General features: G+C 44.8%; 1 long non-coding RNA gene across 1 annotated transcript in view; it reads left to right on the plus strand.

Moving 5' to 3' along the window:
* LOC120384702 overlaps positions 1 to 15872 on the plus strand; it is an 80267-nt gene extending 64395 nt beyond the window's left edge. The window contains exon 3 of the long non-coding RNA XR_005589042.1: positions 15726 to 15872. This is a non-coding gene — a long non-coding RNA (uncharacterized LOC120384702). The remainder of the gene's footprint in view (positions 1 to 15725) is intronic.
* Positions 15873 to 23834: the final 7962 nt, after the last annotated feature.

Here is a 23834-nt window from a genome sequence, read left to right on the forward strand (position 1 = left end):
TAATTTCCGTGCATTTAAGAAGTTCAATCAGCTAACTAAGGCAATCAGGCTTTGGCTCATTCTACTAAATGCATTACTGTACATGTACAGCAGGCATTCAGAGAAGATGTATAATAGACGAAGTTTGGGTGTAAGGTTTATTTGCATGACTTTAAAAAGGATCTGATCTTATAACTCAAAGATGATCTCACAAGCCATCTGTGGCACTGCTTCCTTCTGCAACTCCTAACATATGCAAATAAAGACTGCCGCCCGACTTTACCCACTGTCTACTATTTGTACAAAGTTTTGTTTGTTTATTTTTAACAAACTATTTTCTTTGTTGTTCTCACAGTTAAAAAACCATATTCTGTAATGGTCCTCAGTAAACCTTGTTTTAGAGAGGGACTGATGTCTTGTTATTAGAGCAAGACAGTAGGACTCCTGGTTCCTTGCCTGCTTCTATGTGACTTTTGGAAAATTTTGGAGAGTTACCTCAATGCTTTGCCTCTCAGTTATACCCAGCTATAAAATGGCTCACATAAAACTTTCCTACCTCACAGGGTTGTGAGGCTTAATTAATTAAACATTTGTAAAGTGTTTTCAGATCCTCAAATGAAAGGCATAAACTCACCCACCAGTGTATATATTAGAACACACCCACATCCACCATTACATAGCACATATATGAGAACACAGAAGTATTCCATTGTTCCTCAGTACTGTTCTACACAAGATAAGGATCAATGTTAGGTTTCAAAATGGCACGCTGATTTTTACAGGTGAGTAATTTAGCAGCAGGGAGCAATTTTTTTTTTTTGCCAGGGCATCAGAGAATACACAAGATGCAAGAGGGCCTGATGGAGATGTAGCCAGCTATGTCGCAAGCAGTGAGAACAGAAAACAAGTTTGTACCTAGCGGTGCTGGGATAACCTCCTCACCTGAGCAGGGCTGGCACTGGACCAACCTCTCCTTACCTCCCTCCTGAGGAGTCAGGGGATGGGACAGTCACCTTGTGCTGCCTGAGGAGAGAGGAAGGGTCAGAGACAACGTGCAGGAAACATTCCAGCCCCATAGTGGCTTCACCCATTTACCACCCATTTATTCCAACTGAGGCTGGCACCATTCAACTTCAAAGCCCTTTCATGGACTCCCATGCTGTGGGAGGACCCTGTACACAAGCCACCATTAACAACCTACTCAATTATCACTGGTCTTTAACTATTAACTATCTATTTATGGGGGAGGGCTTATTTGCTTCTCTGTCTTGCAGGTGACCTTTGCTTCTACTTGTCAGGTTTTTGTGGATGGCTGTTTGAGGGTGGATCCCAGTAGTGTCCACACTGGTTTTGTTTACATCTAGCAGCAGCCGTTTGATGCCATTAATCACAAATGTGCTTTCCTGGGGAATACTACAGAGCTCCATCTCATCACCCCTTTTGGTCAATGTCAATGCACCAATATTAAGGGAGGTAGTGAAGTTTTTTGGCCTGGCCTATCGTCTGTATTGTCAAAAGAACAGGAGTACTTGTGGCACCTTAGAGACTAAGGCCTGGTCTACACTAGGACTTTAATTCGAATTTATCAGCGCAACCGTCCACACCAGGAAGCCATTTAATTGCTTGGTGTGGATGCTAATCGAACTTAGCAGCTCCGGAGCTATCCCACAGTGCACCACTCTGTTGACGCTCTGGACAGCAGTCCGAGCTTGGATTCTCTGGCCAGCCACACAGGAAATGATTTGAATTCATTTTCCTGTCTGGGCGGTTTGAATCTGCAGCAGAGGAGTCCGGCAATCCCAGACTAGAAAGAGGTCCCCAGCATGGACTGACCGGGAAGTCCAGGATCTGATCGCTGTGTGGGGCGAGAAGGTCTCTAAAGCCATGAAAGACAAAGGATACAGCCGGGATGCGATGCAGTGCCGTGAAAGTGAAGGACCTAAGACAAGGGTATCAAAAGTCAGCCCAGACATGCCGCTTCTACGAGGCACTGCATGCCATTCTAGGTGGGTCTGCCACCAGTGCCCCACCAGTGACGGTGGACTCCGAGGACGGAATAGTGTAGGGAAGATGAGGAAGGGTCTTTAGAGGACGGCGCAGGCGACATCGAACCTTCGAACCCACTCGCGCCCTGACAGCCAGGATCTCTTCATCACCCTCACAGAGATCAGGACTCGGAATCAGGGAAGGATCAAGTGCTACAAACAGGGAAACATTTATTTTTTAAGAAACAGGGATTTATATAAAAATAGAAATACTATATAAACATTTTTAAATATGAAACTAAACAAACAGCAGGTCTACACAAACAGCAATGGAGCAATAGTCCTCTGGGGATATTTCAAAAAGCTCTCAGAGAGCAGCTGGAAAAGCCTCAGCAAGAGGTTTCTTGGGAGAGGTGCTTTATTGGGTGCTGCCATCCTCAGGTAGCATGGCAGCGTAGGGTCCTGGTCTGTGCAGGGCTTCTATTAACATCCGCTCTCTCTGTGTGCGCCTGACACGCCTCAGGGTGATGTCGTTGTGGAAGTGCTGCATCTAATTAGTGGAATTAGTGTACTGTTACTATTGTGCATGGTAGACTTTTACTTTGCATAAGAATGAAACAGAGTTTTACTTTGCATAAGAATGACCCTCCTTAACAGAGTTTTACTTTGCATAAGAATGACCTCGCTTAACAGCCACTTGTGGCAGGCCTCAGAGGAAAAGCATACAGGGTCTTTCCGTTTCACTGGCGGAGATGCCGCATACGCTCATCTTTTCTGCTTTGCACATTGCCTCCAGCAGGAGAGCACAGCTAAGCACTAACTGATAAGCACTCTGTACTGTAAGGCTTACCAGGACTTTGTGCAAGAGGGATGCAGCTGTCTCTCAGTGCAATGGCGCCGCCAATGAGAGCGTATTCAATCTCGGACTAGTTCTGAGATCTCCTGAGACTTGGTTCCCTCTTTGGTCTTGTTCACTGAAACTGACTAGACTGTGTTTACTGTTGGCAAACATGTATGTGTTCAAGGAAATCACCTACTTTTTCACATCACACAGCAGAGGCTGGCTCGGATTAGACGTGAAAGAAAAGACAAGGGACGACATGTTCCAGGAACTGATGGCCAGCTCCAGAGCGGAGGCGGCAGAGCAGAGACAGTCGAGGGAGAGCCTGTGTCAGCAGCATCGCACACACCTGGAACGGGAGGATAGGTGGCGGCAGGAAGACCAGCAGGCGACTCAAACGCTGCTTGGTCTAATGCGGGAGCAACCGGACACGCTCCGGCGCCTTGTAGATGTGCTGCAAGACCGCAGTCAGGAGGAGAGCCCCCTGCAGTGCATCTGCAACCGCTCCAACGCCAAGAAGTCCTGTCCCCTCACCCAAAGTGACAAGACGGAGGCGGTAGGGGCCGTGAGAACTGTCCCTGCACCGCAGCACACCGATAATGTTAGAGACAACTGTCGCGCTGTAAATTTGTACAAGCTCTTTCTTTACAGCATCAACCAGTCCCAACTCCAAGTTCAAACCCCCCACTGTGTATTACATTATTAAAAGCACGTTTCTGGTGTCAGAAGACTTTCTGTTGTTCTGTGGGGTAATTGTAATGTCACTGCATAGCCCACAGTGCCATGCTACAGACTTGGCTGCAGGGTCAACTGCAGGGCACACACAGACTGCAGTCACTAGGCACCAGGGACAGTCTGTGTGGTGTATGCTGCCCCGGTCTTTCCTTGAGGTGTATGCTTGTGCAGGGTCCTGGTGCCTGACATCCCCGAATGTAAAGGCAGGCTTCCTTCACATGCATTTGGACCGTAGTCACGATCCTCCCGGTGCCCCGAGCCCCAAAAATAGACCTCATCCAGGGGCAGATACTCACCCTTCCCCACACCCTCACCCCTTCCAACGCCCAAACCCACAGCCGTCATGGTAACCCCTATCCAAGGACGGCACCCTCGCCCTTCCTGCAAACCCACCCATCAGTGCACACCTTAACCAGCACAGAATGCTTCCATGTTTCAACGAATAAACAGAAATGAAAAGTCAACGAAAGATTTATTATTAATTACTAAAACATGTCCTTAGTTTTAAAACGTCCTTGGGAAGTGGGGAAAACTTGGTTTATGATCAGGCTCTTAAAATCAAGTGGACAGTCACAGGTTACCCTGCTCTGCGAGGAAACTCGCTTTCAAAGCCTCCCTGATGCATATCGCTTCCCGCTGGGATATTCTCTCAGCACGGGTGTCTGGCTGATCGTAAACAGCAGCCAGGCGATTTGCCTCAACCTCCCTCACAGAGATTGTGGAGCACAGCAAGCAGCAATAACTACGGGATATTCTTTCGCTGATGTCCGAGCGAGTCAGTAAGAGTCCGCCATCTCCCTTGAGACGTCCGAAGCACACTCCACCACCATTCTGCACTTGCTCAGCCTGTAGTTGAAGAGTTCCTTTTCAGTGTCCAAGGCGCCTGTATAGGGCTTCATGAGCCAGGGCATTAGCGGGTAGGCCGGGTCCCGAGGATCACTGTAGGCATCTGCACATCCCCAACCGTTATTTTGTGGTCCGGGAAGAAAGTGCCTGCCTGAGGCGTCTAAACAGACCAGAGTTCCTGAACACACGCGTCCTGCACCTTGCCCGCCCACCCGACGTTGATGTTGGTAAAACGTCCCCTATGGTCCACCACAGCTTGCAGCACCATTGAAAAGTAGCCCTTTCGGTTAATGTACTCGCTGGCCTGGTGGGCTGGTGCCAGGATAGGGATGTGAGTCCCATCTATAGCCCCACCGCAGTTTGGGAATCCCATCGCGCGAGCCATCTATGATGGCCTGGACATTTCCGACAGTCACTACCTTTGAGAGCAGTTGCTCAACGATTGCGTGGGCTACTTGAATGACAGCAATCCCCACGGTAGATTTGCCCACGCCAAAGTGGTTCGCTACTGACCGGTAGCTGTCTGGCGTGGCAAGTTTCCAGAGGGCTATGGCCACTCGCTTCTGCACAGTCAGGGCTGCTCGCATCCTTGTGTCCTGGCGCTTCAGGGCAGGGGACAGCAAGTCACACAGTTCAAGGAAAGTGTCCTTACGCATCCTGAAGTTTCGCAGCCACTCTGTGTCATCCCAGACCTGCAGCACTATGCGGTCCCACCAGTCTGTGCTTGTTTCCCGGCCCAGAATCGCACCATGAACTTGACCCATTGCCACCATGATCTCCACTGCCCGGCGCACTGCTTTGTGAGAGGTCTGCGCCACTCTCCTCACCGTTCTCAGCATCTGACTGTGGAAGAGGTGGACGATAACGGGAGTTGACAACGGCCATAAGTGCAGCGATGATGCTCCATGCTCGCAGTGCTGTGGCGTCCGCGCTGTAACCGACCAGAGAAGGGCGCGAACAGATTTGCGCTTTCAAGGAAGAGAGGGAGGGCGGGATTGACGGTTCAATGACGACACATTTTTACCCCCAGCAATCATTGGGGGGAAATACCACAAATACAATGGGCCGCGGGGAGTTCCGGAACTTTGGGATAGCGTACCCCAGTGCACCGTGAATGTGGAGTTCGAATTTGTGTATTTAGTATGGATACACAAATTATCCACAAATTCGACTTAAGTAGATTCGAAATAGTCCTGTAGTGTAGACAAGCCCTAACAAATTTATTTGAGCATTAGCTTTTGTGGGCTACAGCTCACTTCTTCGTCTGTATTGTGACACTCAGGTTTAATCTCTCCAATGTGGCAACACTCAGCTCTACCTCTCCTTTTTGTTTACTCATGAGACTGAAGGTTCCTAGCTTCCCCAATATTTAACAGAGGTTGGGATGAGGATGGGAGTAAAATGCCTTAGACTGAGCCTGGAGAAGACGAAGATGGTGAAGCATCTGGAAGACCGGGCCAGACCTATTCCTGTGTCTATTGGAAGCATATATCCTACCTTGGCTTGTATGACTTGTAGTCTCTGGGTCATAGAGCTGAGTGACAGTGCAGGGAACAGAATGCCTTTTTCATTATTTGAAATCTATGTGACCTTTCCTCCTTGATGCGGATCTCAGCACAGTAATTTATGTCTGTTTCACTTCAGCTAAGCCTAGATTACTACATTATAGTGTAGCTTCAATTTCCTTTGATTTCTGTGGGCATTGCAGTTACTCAGTATCTCTCATGATTTAGTCCAGGGGTCGGCAATCTTTCAGAAGTGGTGTGCCGAGTTTTCATTTGTTCACTCTAATTTAAGGTTTCGCGTGCCAGTAATACATTGTAACGTTTTTAGAAGGTCTCTTTCTATAAGTCTATAATATATAACTAAACTATTGTTGTATGTAAAGTAAATAAGGTTTCAAAATGTTTAAGAAGCTTCATTTAAAATTAAATTAAAATACGGACCACCCCCAGGACCTGGGCAGTGTGAGTGCCACTGAAAACCAGCTTGCATGCTGCCTTCGGCATGTGTGCCATAGGTTGCCTACCCCTGATTTAGTCCATATGTATTATACAGCTGAGCATTCAACCATGAATCTTTGCTACACAATGGACTGAAAAGCTAGTTTTAAGTGTAAGTCAGAAAGATATTAGCTAGTTCTACAAAAGATGTTGCTTCAGGGCCAGCATTCATGGTCAGCTACTAAAAGGCACAAGATGACTTTGTTTCCCATTGTAATATAAGATTCTCATAGCTTGAAATACTATAAACCAGATACTTTTAGTAGGATTTATTCTGAGGTTAGAGCAAAGTACACCAATATAAGTGAAGCTAAGGATATCATTATTAGGGGTGTGTGTGTTATTTTGAGAGAGATTTTGTACCACTGATTATGTAGAAGAGGTTATAAATTTAGAAGTGACTCTGTGCAAAGGACATCCTGGGGTTCCGTATTTGGTCTCTCTGAATGACTTCCCAATCACTTAAGTCAAAAGATGATTTTTCTAGCTGCAAGTGCTGTAAATTCAGCCTGGGATCTGAAAATCAGGTGGTGCTCTTTCAGGCACTTACATCACTATGCTGTAATAAAGATTCTACAATTAGATCTTACCTGGAAATGTATCTGGTAATGTACTGCATTAATATGCGAGGGCAAGTAAAATCTATGTCATTCTTCCAAAGTGGTACTGAATTCCTACACAGGAAAGTTAAAATAATCCCCTTGCTTTTGTCAACTAAGCAGTTATGACTTGAAACCAAAGGGACAAAACTGTTGAATGAGAAAGTGTCATTTTACCTGTTCACACTTAACCGCACTTTAAAATGGGAAAACTGAGATCGGCCTCATTGATGCTGAAAGGAGTGAGTCAGAGACCTGTAAGCGACTTGGAGAAGTGTGATAGCAATTCTTCTACACCACAGGATTCTAGCTGGCATTATTTGTGTACCATTAACAATGGGACATGCTCAGACTTGAAGAACTAGTACTGACCTTCCCTTGATAATCATTTATACACTCCTTGTTTTGAGTACTCCACCTTAAAGTTTCTCATGAGTCACTCTATCTTTGGAGAGAAAAAGTAAACTCTGATGAATCCTGTAAATTTACAAGTTCATAATATACCCCTTCAAAAGGGCTTTATCTGCAGCTACAGCGGCACTCCACACATTACCAGTGATTATTTTTTTTTATCTAGTCTGACCGCAATACAGTGTGACTTTAAACATTACAGAATATCTGAGCAGACAGGGACATTAGGCTTGGTTTGGTGCCAATCCTTCTGTTCCAGTTCAAAGCCAAAACACTCATTGAGTTCTGTGAGATCAGGATAAGACCTTCCCCCGCCTTCTCTCTCACTGTGGTAGGTTTATAGACTCATAGAATGTAAGACATGGAAGAGAGCTATGGTACGAGGGTCCTTCAGTACATGCCCCACAAAAAAGTCCCCCCAAAGAGGGCACAGTGGATATTCAAATTGATACTGTGATCATAGCCAAAATTCTTATGGTGTGGAAAATAAAACCAGATTGTAGCTCAGTGGGGAGACTTGCTTATTGGAAACTCTTTTGAAAGCCGGTATGGACAGAGCATGGAACTGGTACACCTGCATTTTCATTCCAGCTCTTCCACTGACTCATTATATGGCTCTGGGCAAGTCACATGCAGCCAGTTTTTCAAACAAGGCAACTAATTTTGGATGTCTCTCTTTTTGAGGGTGAAGGTAGGAACCCCTCAAGCTGGGCATTCAAATTAGGGGGCATCTCTAATGAGTTTCACCTTAACCTCTTTTTTTTGTTTTTCCCCATCTGTGAACTGGAGCTGATGACACTGTCTTCCCTACCTGCCTTGCAGCTGTGTTGGGAGGATTAAAGAGTAGATGTTTGTAACATGTTTTGAACATACCGCGAAATGTAGACGTGCAGAGTATTAATACTATTGTCACTATTTCGTTACAGAAAACAGTCATACAAAACCAATCCTCCATTGCTGACATGAAACGAATTCCCCACGTTCTTTAGAACATCAGAATCTCATTTTGCAAAGAACGCTATTTAGTCATAATAGTCCAGAGCCTGCTGAGCTGTTGAGGGTTGCACTGTAGAACGCCGTGCTAGGGCACTGATTAATGTACATAAAATGGGTGCAGCTTCTACACAGGGTTCAAAAGCCAAAGCATGCAGGCCGGGGGCATGCAGGAACGTGGTGGGTTGCTTCAATGTGAGGGGGGAGCCTGAAATGGCGTGATGCAGAGAACTCTAAGAAGTAACGGTTCTGTTTCTTTTCTTCCTTCCCATTGACCCCCTACTTTCCTTTCAGATGCACACACTCTTCTTCCTCTCCTCTCTTTCCCCTGTCCCGCCCCCCGGTCATTTTGGGCCCAGTCTTGCATATCCAAAATTTCTCACCAAAGATGGTGGGGCTTTTCATGCACTGAGATGACAGAATTGAGCCCTTTTGAGTTAAACTGACCTCCCGGCTACTTCTCTTTACCAGGTGTCTTCATGTTAAAAGGAGCAAGAGCCAGAAGGTACCTCAATGGCTAGCTGCCTCTTTAGATGCTTAAATGCAACATTTAGGTGCCACTGATATTTTCCAAACCACTGCTCAGCTGCAGCCTAGTTCCACAGGCCGTAGGTCCCCTAGGTTTCCACCAGTAGGCGTGAGCAAAGCCATGTAAGTGCTGCTGCTGCCCCACAGCTAACAGGCTATACAGAGCATTAGCCCCAGGAGCCCTAAAGCAGCATTCTCAAACTAAGCATTCCCCTGCCTCTCTTGCCTGCAGAACCTGAGCGTGTGGGCATTTTCTAAGCATGTCCACAATATCGGGCCCTGCACAAAAGGCAGCTGAGGAATTTTTTGGGGGTGTGTGTGTGTGTGTGTGTCCCCAGAACACTCAACAGCACAGTGATTAGTGTTCTCACCTGAGATATCAAAGACTCAGATTCAAATCACTACTCTGCCTGATTTAGAGGAGGTCTTGAGCCTGACTCTCCTGTATCCCAGATGAGCGCTCTAAGTGAGTGGGCTATAGTCTCTCTCTCTCTGGTTTTTTTAAATAGATTGGCCTGGCTTAGGCACCTAACAACAGGAGAGGGTTTGTGGCTGAGAATCCTGAGCAGAGATAGGTGCCACAGAACCATGGCATCTTCTGAGTGGGGCTCCCTCACAGTCTCTCCTGTTGAAGCTGTTCCACTGGGTATAAATAATTAGAGTCACTGAAGCAGTGGGACCAGACCTGGGGGGTCTCGCACCTCCCACGTGAGTGCCCTAATCACTGGGCTACAGAGCCGCCTTGCTCTCTGGCCCAATGACTAAGTATTCCTACCCAGTGGAACAGGAGTGACTGAGGGAACCTTAAATCAGAATATCTCATAGCTCCATAGTTAGCGCACCTCTCCCCAGACCCCTCCTCAAATCCTTTCTCCCGCTCAGGCAGAGTGGGGAATTGAACTTAGGCTTCCCACATCCCAGGTGAGTGCGCTAAACACTGAGCTAAAAGTGATAAGTGGCCCCACCACCAGCTTTTGAATGAGACCCAATCCAGTAGGTGGCTCTGAGCATCTGTACTGGATCAGGCCCTGCCTGTGAGATAGGCTGGCTGATGCCTGTCTGCCTCTGGTTTGTGAATCTCGCACTGGGGCTTAGGCAGGAGATAAGCATCCAGATACCTAGAGTGAGGCAGCAGTGCGCATGCCCAGAGGCAGAAACTTTGGCACTGGGGGAACTTTCCACTGAGAATTCAGGCACCAAGTGAATTTAACTGCCTAACCCGGTCGGCACCTTTGTGGACCCCAGTGGAGACTAAAACTGGGACTTAGGCACCTAAGTACTGTTGTGGCTCCAGGCCTTAGATCTTGCAGTGCTGAGCATAGCAATGCCTAAATACCTTTAAAAATCTGGGCCCCAGTTGCTTTGCCCAGGTCGGGTTTTGCTAGCTGGGCCCTATAGAGAAATCGGAGAGTCTGATGACAGTTAGACAGTGTAAGCTCTGAGCAATTGAAGATGCCTATTCTGTTTTCTTTGTTTCCCAAGGTTAGTGCTATTATCCTTTCTAACTAAATTATCATTTTGCTATCTTTGCTTTGGTGACACTCTTTTAGCCATGTTTAGAAAGATACCACACAAGCAATGTCACACCACAAAAACCTGGAAACCGCACGTTATTTATGACTCTCTCTTCCCCTTCATACAAGACAGTATACTCGAGGATTGTTAGTCTGTCTTCCCCATGAAGGCTGGCATATTATATCCATGACCTGTAAAGCAATGGCATGCCCTGTGAACGTCAATGGAGGGGGTTTATCAATGAACTGCAGCAGGAATATAGCTATTGTCCGAGTCTGATTGAGCACTTCAGGTTTGACAGAAATAACTATTCATAAATATTGCCTAAAGTAAGTAAAACATGCTGAGGCAATAGCCATGTGCATTTGAACAGAACAGAAAGAATAATGCAAAAGCTGGAGAGATGAACTATACCAAACAAACAGGAATAGCTCAGAGGAGTTCTGTCTGATAAATCAACATTTCTGTGTTTAACATAGACACGACTCCAGAAAATATTCTTTGTATGCAAAAGATGCCACCTTTGACATTAAGGAGTATACTGTAGTACAGCTGCTTCTGCTAATGGACGTTCACAGGTACACGCCAGTGCTTTGCAAACAGACAAATTTATGATCTTTCAGGTACACACGCGTGACTTGTTTGTAAGATCTGTGCTTCCAATTCGGCTCCAAAGATTCCTTTCTTTCATTATTTGTGATTTTTGCAAAAAGTCCCCACAGGCACTGGATATTATTAAAGTCTCCTTTTTTAAAAAATACCAGGCCAGAATCACTCCATTGACTTTAAGGGACACATTTCAAATGTATGCTGCTGGAACTAAGATCAGTGTTATGCCTTAGATTTTTATGTTACTTGCTGCAGTTTTTACTTTTTTACCTACAGCACTTTGTAATCTATTAAAAACGCTTCTAGCTACATTTGTAACACTGTATTTTGTATTGGCATTGCAGAAAATGTTGTTGTGTTCTTAATCAAGAACGGCCCATGTCTATCTGCACTCAATGAGGTATAGAAGCCTAATTTTCTCATCCGATGTGGCAAAACAGAATTCTCTCATTTAGCCTTTCCAGCCAAGGCTAGCTGGCTGGTTTTCCCTTTCATCCTTTCTAAAATCTTTTTTCTAACCTAATAGCTTCTAAAATGCAGAAAATTGCACTGAGCCTTGAAAACATTTCCAGACAAAATCTCCCCTCGCCCCAGTACTTTTATTTGTTTTGTTTCTTTGTCAGTAGAGGTTCTCCATCCTGTTCAAACCTAATTAATGGCATCTATAGGAATGGGTGCAAGTAGCATTAGTGATTCTGCTACTTTCACCTTCATACATTGCATATGCACATATCATTTTGCTTGACTTGCTAGGTACCTGCTTATGCTTAGAAAGAGAAATTCCTTTTTCTCTCCAACATGAAGTGTCCCTTCGCCACAAGGTGATCCAGCAGCACATCACCACATGACGTTGAAACCTATTACAATACCCATCAAAAGTGTGTGTGTGTGTGTGTGTATGTTGGGGGCGGGGGACTTCTTTTCCTATATTGATCTACTTTAACCACTGATTCAGCGTACATGCCTGGTAAAATACTGACTTGAGAGATGCTCATACCCAGACAGGAATTGCAAACATAGGAAAAAGTTGGACAAACTATTGGTATGACTTCACAAAAGCAAAAGTTACATGTTTCAGAAAAAATGCACATGGACAATTTAACATGTCTCCAGGATAATTGTTCATTATCTGAACAGAATTTAGGGAATGGATGTTAAGAGGAGATTCTGCCACTAACTCCTATGAGAGGATCTTGGAGAAGGTCAGGTTCTGTGCAATGGCACTCTTACTGACTGATAATTTTGTGGCTATTGATAGGTGAACAGGTTTAGAGAAAATTCACTCAAAATTCAGCCTGATCCTCAAATTTTTCTGCTGTGTGAAAATAGTGATCAGACTGTTACATTTTTAAAAGACTGTCTAAGTGCTTCCTGGTTACAGTAAGCAGAAGCGCCAGACCACCACCACCACCACAAGATAGGCATCACTACCTTACCTTTTACAGCTTATAACTCAGCTGGAAATAGAAAGCACAAGAAATCCCTGGATAGAACCATAAGATTTCCAGAGCCCTGAGTTTAAGGTAAACTTTAGACTGTGCAAATGGGCAATGATTTCTGCCAGATCACACAGTATTCGCTGGTGAGTGCACTGAAGAGGGCAGCTATACAAATCTCTTTGGGTTTGACAATGCAGTCTGAATGTTCTGTGGCATTTTTGTGCATGTGACAATAGGACCATACTCAGGTGTGCAAAGTCAGCTTTCAGCCATGTTGCAATCTCAGAAAATTAAAGACGCGTTGTGTCCAACACAGGTGATTTAAAATCAATAGGGCATTATGGCCTTGTTGCCTTGACAGCATTTTGTGTCACTAGTTCAGAGAGGAGCATTTGTGGCATCCCATTTGGTCTCATAATATTCCCCCAGAGAGCTTCTCACCCTAACTTAGTGTCTAGCCAGTTCTAAATTCATTTTTCTGTAATAATGATTCAGTGCACTTTATATTGATACAGTGTCTTTAATTCAAGGATCTCAATGTACTTTGTAAACACTCATTCATTCTCACAGTATGGTTGTAAAGCAGATGGTACAATATTTATTTTTACAGGTGAACATATCAAAACCCAGAGAGGTTAAGCAACTTTCCCCAAGGTCATTCACCACCACAATGGCACAGTTGGAAAGATATTCTTAAGCCAGGCTCCCTGCTCACAGTGCATTGCTCAACTGGCAAGACCACATTTTCTCCTTAAATAGCCACTATCCTCATCTGGGCCACACTTTCTGTTTCAGATACAATCCCTTTTCTGGTTTGTTATTGTGATGTGCTGATTTTTTCCATGATACTTTTCCTAAAACTCAAAATACTGTGAAAAAGTAAATAAATAAGAAATTTTTAATACCATTTGGAAGAGCCACTGTTTGCAAAGTGCATCCTTCCAAATGAATATTTTGCAACCCCCACATACAGCAGCATATCTTGTATCAGGCCCCTCCCACCCCACCTCGTTCTAAACCTGGCCAGCTTTTATCCTTGAATATTAAAGTGGTTTGGGTTAGTTAGTGTGCGATTAAGAAATCCAAAAGAATAAAACTTAATTCTAAACTGTGTTGATTGAAAGCGAGGCTATAGCTATATTTATCTAGTATTAATAACAATATTTATACTGTACTGTCCATGATCACAAAGCCGGTCTTGGTTTAGACAGAACATGATAGTTTAACCACAAAACTGCAAGATGAACAGACTACCAACATGGTGGTTCCTTGCAGTTAAGCCCTTTAGTTAACAATTTGGTGTAGTATTGTACTCCCGCTATATCCCAAGGTATGAGGATTATTAGTCCACCCTTTCAATGAGTCACGAACGTTAGTAATCCTAAAATTGTGTTAATTGCAGTAAAATTACATCTACCAATGGGGATGGCATTTGGGCTTCACCATGGGTGGCTGCTTGTCAGGGATTGTAAACCAAGACCCCAAACAAGCAGAGTTTGAAATTCTTGCCTTAGAATTCAGAATTAGGCTGGTGCATTAGAGGCGTATGCATATGGTCTATGGCATAAAGCCGTGGAAGAGCAGCCGAACTGTAATGCACATATGTTGTCCTGCTATATGGACCCACAGCACGTCAGATATGCGCATGGACAATTGGCTAACGTGGACATGGCAAGAAAGCACTCATCAATTTCATACAAATAAGTTGGCTGGCAACAGCAGCACATTATGGGTCCAATTCTGCATTCCTTGCATAGCTAACATGCTGGTGACCTCAACTTCCATGGGAGTTGAGGGCAATCAGGTCCTGGCAAGATGTGGCTTCATGACAGCAGATACATTTTAGAAATATTGGGATCAAATTACTACTTTTTCCAATCTTGAATCCTACTACAAACAACCCCAAAGAACAACCAGAGCCATTCCTATCAGTGCTCACTATAAATACCCAAACCGTAACGCTGGCAGCAGCAAGCCCGAATAAATCATGGTTTAAGAGAATGCATGCCACTTGCACTCTTATAAAAGAAGCAGTTAGAAGACTTGCCCAATCTGCTGGGAAAGGCTGAATAGTGTCTGCCCTCCCCCCCTTCCCCGGCAATGCGCCTGTATCCTGAACTCAGACTGAAATGCATGGAACAGAACAAGTCAAAATGAGTTCGCTCCCACAGGAACCTTTTCATTTCTAAAGCATCCGCCTTTTAGTGGTGGGAGCGCCTATTCTGGAGGCCGAGTTGGTTGACTACGTTAAGGAAGAGGCACACATGACATGCTCTCCTAGGGAAGCTGTACTTTAGTTCCTTGTGGTGGTGGTTTTTGTTAAGCTAGAACCAGAGCATTCAGAATGGAAGTACCATATACAGCTTCCCTTTGTGTATGGAGAAACATACAATGGCCACAACTGTTCTGTTTCCCTACAAGCCTGGATGATAATGTTGCCAGAATTGGAACAATACTGTCTTAATGGTGCCTTCTGTGCAGCACTGAAGCTACTGACTAGGGCATGCTACTAGTTTAGTGCTTTGTGCCAGCGCTAACGCCATGTGGCAAGACTTTTCCAAAGTCCAGTCAGATGTTGTGGTGTTAGGCTCTTGTGTCACAACACGGAAGTCCTCTCAGTTAGCTGGGCTTGAATGTACCCATGTGGCCACTAATATTCACAGACCCACTACCCTCTGAACCCCATTATTTTTTAAAGCATGACCAGCGAAACGCAGCAACCCCTTGATACATACATCCAGCTAAACAATCCCTGAAGCTTCCCTACTCCTTCTTCCTGGTTCTCCTTTCCTCCAGGGTCCTAGCTCCCAACCTCGTTGCTCTATAAACACAATAACAATATTTAGCCTATCATTGGCCACATAATCATCTTCTTTGTTTGCCGTCTTAGATAAATATCATTCCAATCATAGAGACGGCTTCATGAGTCAAACTGATGGCAGTTCTCCAAAACCTGCGTACCCATGGATTTGTGTGTGTGAGAGACAGCGAGCGAGATAGCAAGAGAGATTCACTAAGCTAAGAGTGGGAAATTGGAAGCCAAGTGAATTGACTGTAAAGCAGATAATTATGTATAATTAATTTACTGACTAATGATTGCACCTGGTACAACCTCACTGAAGCATGAGATTAAAAAATAGGTTTGACATTTCTTAATAGACTGGTTTTACATTAGTGTTGCTGTCTTTTTGACTGAGCCTACATTTTTATCGCTGTGTTTAATTTTGTGTTGTTTCTTACAGAGTATCTATTAAAATGCAGTTGCTTAGCGCTGGTGAAAGGATTGACATCACGGGAGAATGAAGCTCTCTATATATGCAGCACAAGCACAAAAACTTCACATACTCCTGCTACACACTAATTAGCCTGAAGGCTGACATGGAGGCAACCCCTTTAGGGCAAGTCTACACTACCAAAGTAAGTTGCCCTAAGTTATGTCGCTGTACAGCCACTGCAGTAATTAAATTGGTTTTACACATTCACACTATGCTGCTTGTGTCAGCAGTGTGTATCCTCATCAGGAGCTTGTGCACTGATTTAACTGCCAGTATGGGGCATTGTGGGAGGGTTTCTGAAAGGCAGCAATGGGCGATGTAAGCTACACAGTGGCTACACTGACACCGCAGCAACCTAACTACATTGACTTTAGCGCTACGCCTCTCGTGGAGGTGGAGTTAAGTCAGTGTTGTGGGTGAGGTACATTGGTGGGAGTTACATTTTAGTGTAGACGCGTCCAGAGTTAGGGCTACGAGCTCTGTAGTGTAGACCTGGTGTTAGCTTAGAACAGTTCACCCTCTATGCTCTTTCAGCCCATGGCCAAGCTGCCAACAATGATACCAAGTAGTCATGTGTATAGTGGTAATTTTGTGATGTGGTTATCTCTCTGGTCAAAGCTTTCCGCCTATTGTAGCCCACCAAATAGCTCCCAGAGATTAACAATGTTCAGATACTACCAACCTGGGCTGGAGTCAGACTGAGGAAGGTGATCCAGAGATAAAAGTTTCCAGAAATAGGGGGTGCAATCCTGGCCTAATGAAGTCAATGGCAAAATTTCCATCGCCTTCAACGGGGCCGTATTTCACCGATGGCACTGACCATTTCCCAAACCATTCAGACTCCTTTTGTAAGGCATTTGGAAAGAATTTTTTCAACTTTTATTTTCATACTCTGATTCCTGATAGCCAGTGTAAACCAATGGATTCATTCAGATGCAGGTGTCACAGAGCATAAGGCTTCTTTCCAGACAGATGTGTTGGAATGTTATTCTCTGTATTGTAAAATGCGACTGCCTCTCAGTTTGAAAAGGAGAAAGATTGAAAAGAAACTTCTCCCAAGGATAAGACTCTGAATGATAACTGAAAACACCAAAGGCAGCTGTCAGACATGACCGAAGAAAGTAAATGTACATGATCTTATGTACAATGTAAGTCAGTTTCCAATTCATTATTATTATTTTTTAACAGATTTTGATATGGAAAGGAAGAGTTGAAATCTTCTGATGGAGAAAAAAATAGATTGGGCTATCACAGTGAAATGCAACAGCCCCCCCCTCCCCCGTAACTGTAGTATGTGAACATCTCACCATTTTAATGTATTTATCCTCACAACACCCCTGGGAGGTCAGACAGTGCTATTATCCCCATTTTACAGATGGGGAACTGAGGCACAGGGAAGTGACATGCCCAAGGTCACACAGAAAGTCTGTAGCAGAGCAGGGAATTCTCAAGTCCTGGGCATCCTTCCTCTCTGGATGGTTCCTCTCTTGATGATTTTAAACAAATCAACATTGTTTTCTGAATTGCTAGTAACACGCCACATTTACAGGGCCTCATTCTATAATCCCATTAATTTCAGTGCATGCTGGACAAGATCCACAGTCACTGTTTTTAAACGTGTGCAAATAGTCTTTGTTTATGTCCTTTATAGTTTTTCAGTAAATCCCCTAAAACTGGAAATATTTCCTGAATGTGCCATGGTCCACTGCAGTAGAACTAGGATTTATATTTTAATAAGACACATTAAGTACTTTGTGAGTGAGATGTAAAAAACATACATCCTGGGCCAGATCCTCCGCTGGTGTATATGGATGGAGCTCCAAGGGCTTGAAACCTGCTGTCATTTTTTGCAACCTGTTAGTTGGCTGCTTGTGAAGTGATGATTTCATAATCTCCTTTAAATGATCAGCCTGAGCGAAATCATGCTGATTGAGTCCAGTAACTAGTTGTAACATCGTGATTTGCTGTCAAACGTTCTACCACAGTATTGTGAAGACTGAATTAACGGCCAGCTGCTAACTTGGGTCACTTGCCCTAACCACCAGAATTATGCCTTCATAACAGCAAGAAAAATAGCAGCCCCGGTGGTGGCTTTAAGAGCTTTCAGAGTATACCGACGTAGTTAAAGCAGGTGTACTCCTAAGACACATCTACAGTGTCTCCACGCAATACAAGGATTGTTGTGTTTTGCCTCCACCCCTCCCCTCATTGTAAATGCAAAGATAATTTGGCCTGTGTCCCATCTGCCCCGGGGCATGGTTTGCACTTGACTAATGACAACAGAGTAAGAGAACTCACTGCATCTGTGCTGCAGCAACAGGTAACAAAAAATGTGAGCAATAAAAAGTGTAACCATTTGTCCTGACTTTGTCTGTAGTAACTGTTATCAACAGCAATTTGTCTAACTCCGTGAGAGCAAAGCCCAGCTGACGTTACTGACACGAGTAGTCCCACTGACTAAAATGGCAGTCAGCCTATTTGAATTCTGGAGCCATTCTGTCCTTTTGTGCTGAGAAGCCAGAACAGAGCATAGTGCATGAAATATTTGTAAAACAACAGCATTCGACATGTAGTATTGTACCTGTTTTAGGTAATGAATTATAGAGTCAATGAGTCTGATTCGCTGCTATGCTACTCCAGCTGGACATTGATATAGCTCCATTGAAATCAGCAGCCAAGCAGGAACAGCACAAAGTGGTGAATCAGGATTTTTCTTTCTGATTTTGCAAAATGTGTATAGAAATTAAAAGCTCTTTCTTGCAGAACATTTAATGTATGTGGCTTTTCCCTGCGGTACTTATAAAATGTAGAAGCAACAAGAATGCGTCTAGTCTGCAGTTTTACTACTCAGAAATGACCAGAAATGTAAAAGTCTCCATGATGTTTTGTGCAAAATTAATTCAACATCATCACTGGGGTGTTGATTAACTCTCCACTCTATTCAAGGGAATGAGCCAGGAATTGAGTAGCTGTAAAAGAGGCATGCAATGGGAGTGAAATTCACCCCGGTGCAGAATGCTAGCACAAGGTCTATGCACCACTTGGGTCCTCAAAAGAAGATCAATTCACAAAAAAGCCATAAGTTCTAATTTATTTATGAAAATATTCAAACAATTGGGAATAATGGAGACATTCAGACAAACCATGAACTATTTGTGGCTAACTCACAGAGGGACAAAGCACCTAAATGCAGCAAGTGAATTATTTTCAACAACTAAGTCTAATTATAAAGCACGCACATAAAAATGGGCTACAGTAAAAACAAAGGGCCAAACTCAGCACAGAGGAGGCTCTGGCACTATAACCACTTACATCAGATCTGAATTGGGCCCAAAGCTTAAAATGTTTCAGCAGTTCAAGGCAGTCAGATAGACAAACCACACGCACAGACAAACCCCGCTTCCTTTTTTTCATTGGCCACATTTCTTTCACCGTATTACATGTTGCTAGAAGGTAAAATAAAAACAGCTTCTTGCTGTTGGGAGATGAGTTTTGTGCTGGAGATTTCTCAATGGTGTTTAATGCAAATCATTTTTGCAGTTCTGCAGGAGTGAAACAAAAGGATGGAGTCTATAATTCAGGGTGAAATTCACTTTGCTGCAAAAAACCTGATAATCAGGCACTGTGCAAGTAAAACATGGGGAAGCCAAATCCACCCTCCTACTCAGGGTCTACAGTTCTAACAGTGAGTTCAGCCCTTCTAGGCTACTTGCATAATCAAGGATCCTGTTTACAGCCCAGTCCCATGACCACCCTTAAAGACAAATATAGACGCCCATCCCAGACATCCCACTCAGCTGTTCTGCCCTATGGTGGAGTTTAAGTGACAAGGCTTTTGCATTCTGGAGCCACACTAGGGAAAATGTTACCTTTCCTAATCAAATACCTGCATATAATAAATGGGAAACCACAGGATTGTTTTTCCATGGACACATGGAGTCTCTGAGGCTCAGATCCACAAAAGGTATTTAGGATCCTAACTCCCACTGCAATGAAAGACTCTGCAGAGTGGCTGAGGAACAAAGAGGAATGGCGATACAGGAGAGACATCATGCACCAAGCTTCTTTCCAATTATTCCAATGCGCTGCATCACGCATTTTAATATACAATAAGACTCGCCAGTCCAGAGTCTCTTCTCACTTACTCCACTATAAATCAGGAATAATGCTGACAAAGTCCAACTCCAATTAAGTATAAAATGCCTCTGAATGAAGAATCAAGCCATTATGTACTTAACTTTCTGCACCTAAGTGCATTGCACATTCTTAAAAATTAAGCTTCTGAGTAGTCCAGTTGTATTCAATAGGACTATTAATCTGCTTAAGTGTTTTGCTGGATCAGAGCTTATTACAACATATATTCTAAACATGATTTTGTACACATGAAGATTTATTTAGAAATGTTATTTAGCAACATCTTTTAAAAATATATAATGGTTTCATACTGGAAAGGCATTTGGTAAGATAGAGTCTGATCCGAGCTCCTAATTGAAGTCAATAGTCAAACTTCCCTTGATGCCAGTGGGAATTGGATTGTGCTAATAGAAAATACAATTGATTACAAAAGTAGGAATTGATTGAAAACATAATTATCAAGCTTTTAAAAGAGCTGTTGACTGATAAGATCATTTTATATAAATATTTCTAAATGTTTTTATGCTATACAAAATTATTTAAATGTGCTTTCAGGGATTCACAACCCCCCCCCCCAGTAATGTAAATACACATACACAATAGCAGGACAATGCTTCATCATAAAGTGACAACATCTCACCAATTGTCTATTATTACCTGCATTTTTTGTTAACAAACAGCTCATGTCACACTATACATGCCCTTAGATTGCCACATACACAACCAACTGAAATTCAAACCAGGGCCGGCTCCAGAACCTAGTGTGCCAAGCGTGCGCCAAGCGAGCGCTTGGGGCGGCGTCCCAGCGGGAGGGCGGCAGGCGACTCCGGTGGACCTCCCGCAGGCATGCCTGCGGACAGTCCGCTGGTCCCGGGGCTCCGCTGGACCTCCCGCAGACGTGCCTGCAGAAGGTCCATGGGAGCCGCGGGACCAGCGACCACCAGAGCGCCCCCCGCGGCGCGCCGCCCTGCTTGGGGCGGCGGAAATCCTAGAGCCGCCCCTGATTCAAACAACTCATTTTAATCCATTTTCTACTGAGCAGCAGCAGCCAAAGCTTCCCCTGGTCACAGAGCATTGAGCGCACTGGCAATACACAATAGGCTATTTAGCCATAAATCTCTAATTATGAAGGGTCCCACTGCTGCTCCCATTGCAGTCAATGTGACTTTTGCCACTGATTTCAAGGGGGGCAGAATTAGGCCCAAAGGTTTTTTGTGACAGGCCTCTAGGGGGCTCAGCCACTGTAAGTGTAAATTGGTGTAGCTCCATCTGGCCCAGAAACAGTCTTCCCTGGCTCAGCTGCAGTGTGCACCTTCTGCTCTGCCCAAGACAATGCGGGGTCGGCCCCTTGTACGTGGCATTAACCAATACACTAGCACACTAGGAGAGTTCATGTGTATTTTTGTTCAAACTATGACTGATGCTGCCGGAGAACGATGGTGCTGAAATAATGTGCCTTCATTGTGCAATGCAGTGGTTGTAGAAAACTAATAGCATTTTCACAACACCGTAGTAAAGCTAAAGGGGATATAGCTGAAAACGAATGACACAGGAGGTACTCACGTGAACAGTTTCGTCTGGACTGCCAAAGCAAAGGCGGAATGTGTGGAAATATACACATTGTCACTGTACAAGATATGCCAACATTCATTTTTGTTTATCACATATGTCACCGTGACTCCCACATTTGTGTAGGGAAAGGCGAAGCAAGACCTGCGGATATACGAATCCTTTCCTACTACCCTCTCAATCATTGTTTTAAAGCCTGGCACTCCAGAACCTTATTGCTTTCTATTTACTGTACATGGTGCCTTTGATCCAAATCGCTCACAGTGCTTCCAAATATAAACTTGTGCTAGCTCTATGGGGTCTGTATATGATGCCCATTTGATGCATAGATTTATAGGAAAAAGCTTTTGGCTCAGCTCCTCAAAGGTACTTAGGTGCCAAACTCCCACTGACTTCATTGAAATCAGCAGGAGTTAGGTGCCTAAATCCCACTGAGGATCTGGGCCTGCCAAAATGTACCTTTCTCATACAAGTACTCCCAATGACTCTAATGGGCCTGCACCCTTGCGCAGAGGGCCAGCACAAGGCTCATGCAGCCCTTACATCCTTAAAATGGGGCTGAAGCAGGCCCCAAGTGCTACATAGCTCTTGCTCTGGCCATCAGAGCAGGGGTAATTTCACCCTCAGAGAAAAAGGGGGCGAGAAATATAGTGATCACAAAGTCAGACAACGTAAGAGTCAAGAATAGAACTCACAAGTCGTGGCTTACAGCCCCCCTTTTCTAGCAACTTGCTGTGAGGGGGATCTGGGTGTTATATTAATCCCCCTAAATTATTTGTAAAGTGTTTATTAACATGCTGTGTAGGCACTCATGTATTCTGATGGTGGACACCCAGGGCCGGCTTTAGGCCGATTTGCCCCATTCCCTGGAATTGGGCTCCGTGCCTAAAAGGGCCCCGCGCCGGCGCCTAGGAGTGCCCCATGCCGGTGCCTTTTTAATTTTTACTCACCCGGCAACACTCCGGGTCTTCAGTGGCATTTCGGTGGCGGGCCCTTCACTCGCTCCAGGTCTTCAGTGGCATTTCGGTGGCGGGCCCTTCACTCGCTCCGGGTCTTCAGTGGCATTTCGGTGGCGGGCCCTTCACTCGCTCCGGGTCTTCGGCAGCATTTCGGCGGCGGGCCCTTCACTCGCTCCGGGTCTTCAGTGGCATTTCGGTGGCGGGCCCTTCACTCGCTCCGGGTCTTCGGCAGCATTTCGGTGGCGGGCCCTTCACTCACTCCGGGTCTTCAGTGGCATTTCAGTGGCGGGCCCTTCACTCGCTCCAGGTCTTCAGCAGCATTTTGGTGGCAGGCCCTTCACTCGCTCCGGGTCTTCAGTGGCATTTCGGTGGCGGGCCCTTCAGTCACTCCGGGTCTTCAGTGGCATTTCAGTGGCGGGCCCTTCACTCGCTCCAGGTCTTCAGCAGCATTTTGGCGGCAGGCCCTTCACTCGCTCCGGGTCTTCAGTGGCATTTCGGTGGAGGGCCCTTCACTCGCTCCGGGTCTTCGGCAGCATTTCGGTGGCGGGCCCTTCACTCGCTCCGGGTCTTCAGTGGCATTTCAGTGGCGGGCCCTTCACTCTCTCCAGGTCTTCAGCAGCATTTTGGCGGCAGGCCCTTCACTCGCTCCGGGTCTTCAGTAGCATTTCGGCGGCGGGTCCTTGAGTTCCTCCGAAGACATGGAGCAAGTGAAGGACCCGCTGCTGAAGTGCCACCAAAGACCCGGACCGCCGCTGGGTGAGTACGAATCGGACCCCACACTTGCTAAAGCCGGCTCTGTGGACACCTTAGAAATGCAGGTAGTAAATATGGTGAAGGAAGGTGCCTAAATCATATTGAATTTCAGTGGGACCTAAACATTTCACTTCCTTAGATGCCTTTGAAATCATATTCTAATATTTTGAGTAGATTATAGATGCTAAATGTGAGTTAACATGTACATGACTTACACTATACAGGGAGAAATCTTTATCCAGCATCCATAGGAGGCACGTTGCAATAATTTTCCTGTTTCCCTTTCACAAGGTGCACACTATGTGGTATGTGATATTCAAGATTAATGGCTTCAGAAAAAGGATACAGGGCTGAGAACACCAGCACAGATGTAAAAGAGGGGCAGTTCCAGTAACTGAGTCAGTACATGGAGATCCTCAAAGATCAGGGAGATGACAAAATACTTTAAACAAGTGCTTTGTTGTTATTATCTCTTGTTCCTTTCACAAACAGGGCATTGTCTGACATGGCTGTCACTAACCTGGTCAGAATACCTTTCAGGCAACATTATCACCATTAGTTGGTATTTAGCTTCTCCCAAATGGATGCCATTAATGTTAAAGGCAATGAAGTTACTATGTTAAAGAGTAACATTGATTGAATTGTTCAGTATTGATTTCCC

Source organism: Mauremys reevesii, linkage group 16, assembly GCF_016161935.1.
Source record: "Mauremys reevesii isolate NIE-2019 linkage group 16, ASM1616193v1, whole genome shotgun sequence".
NCBI classification, from domain to species: domain Eukaryota; kingdom Metazoa; phylum Chordata; order Testudines; family Geoemydidae; genus Mauremys; species Mauremys reevesii.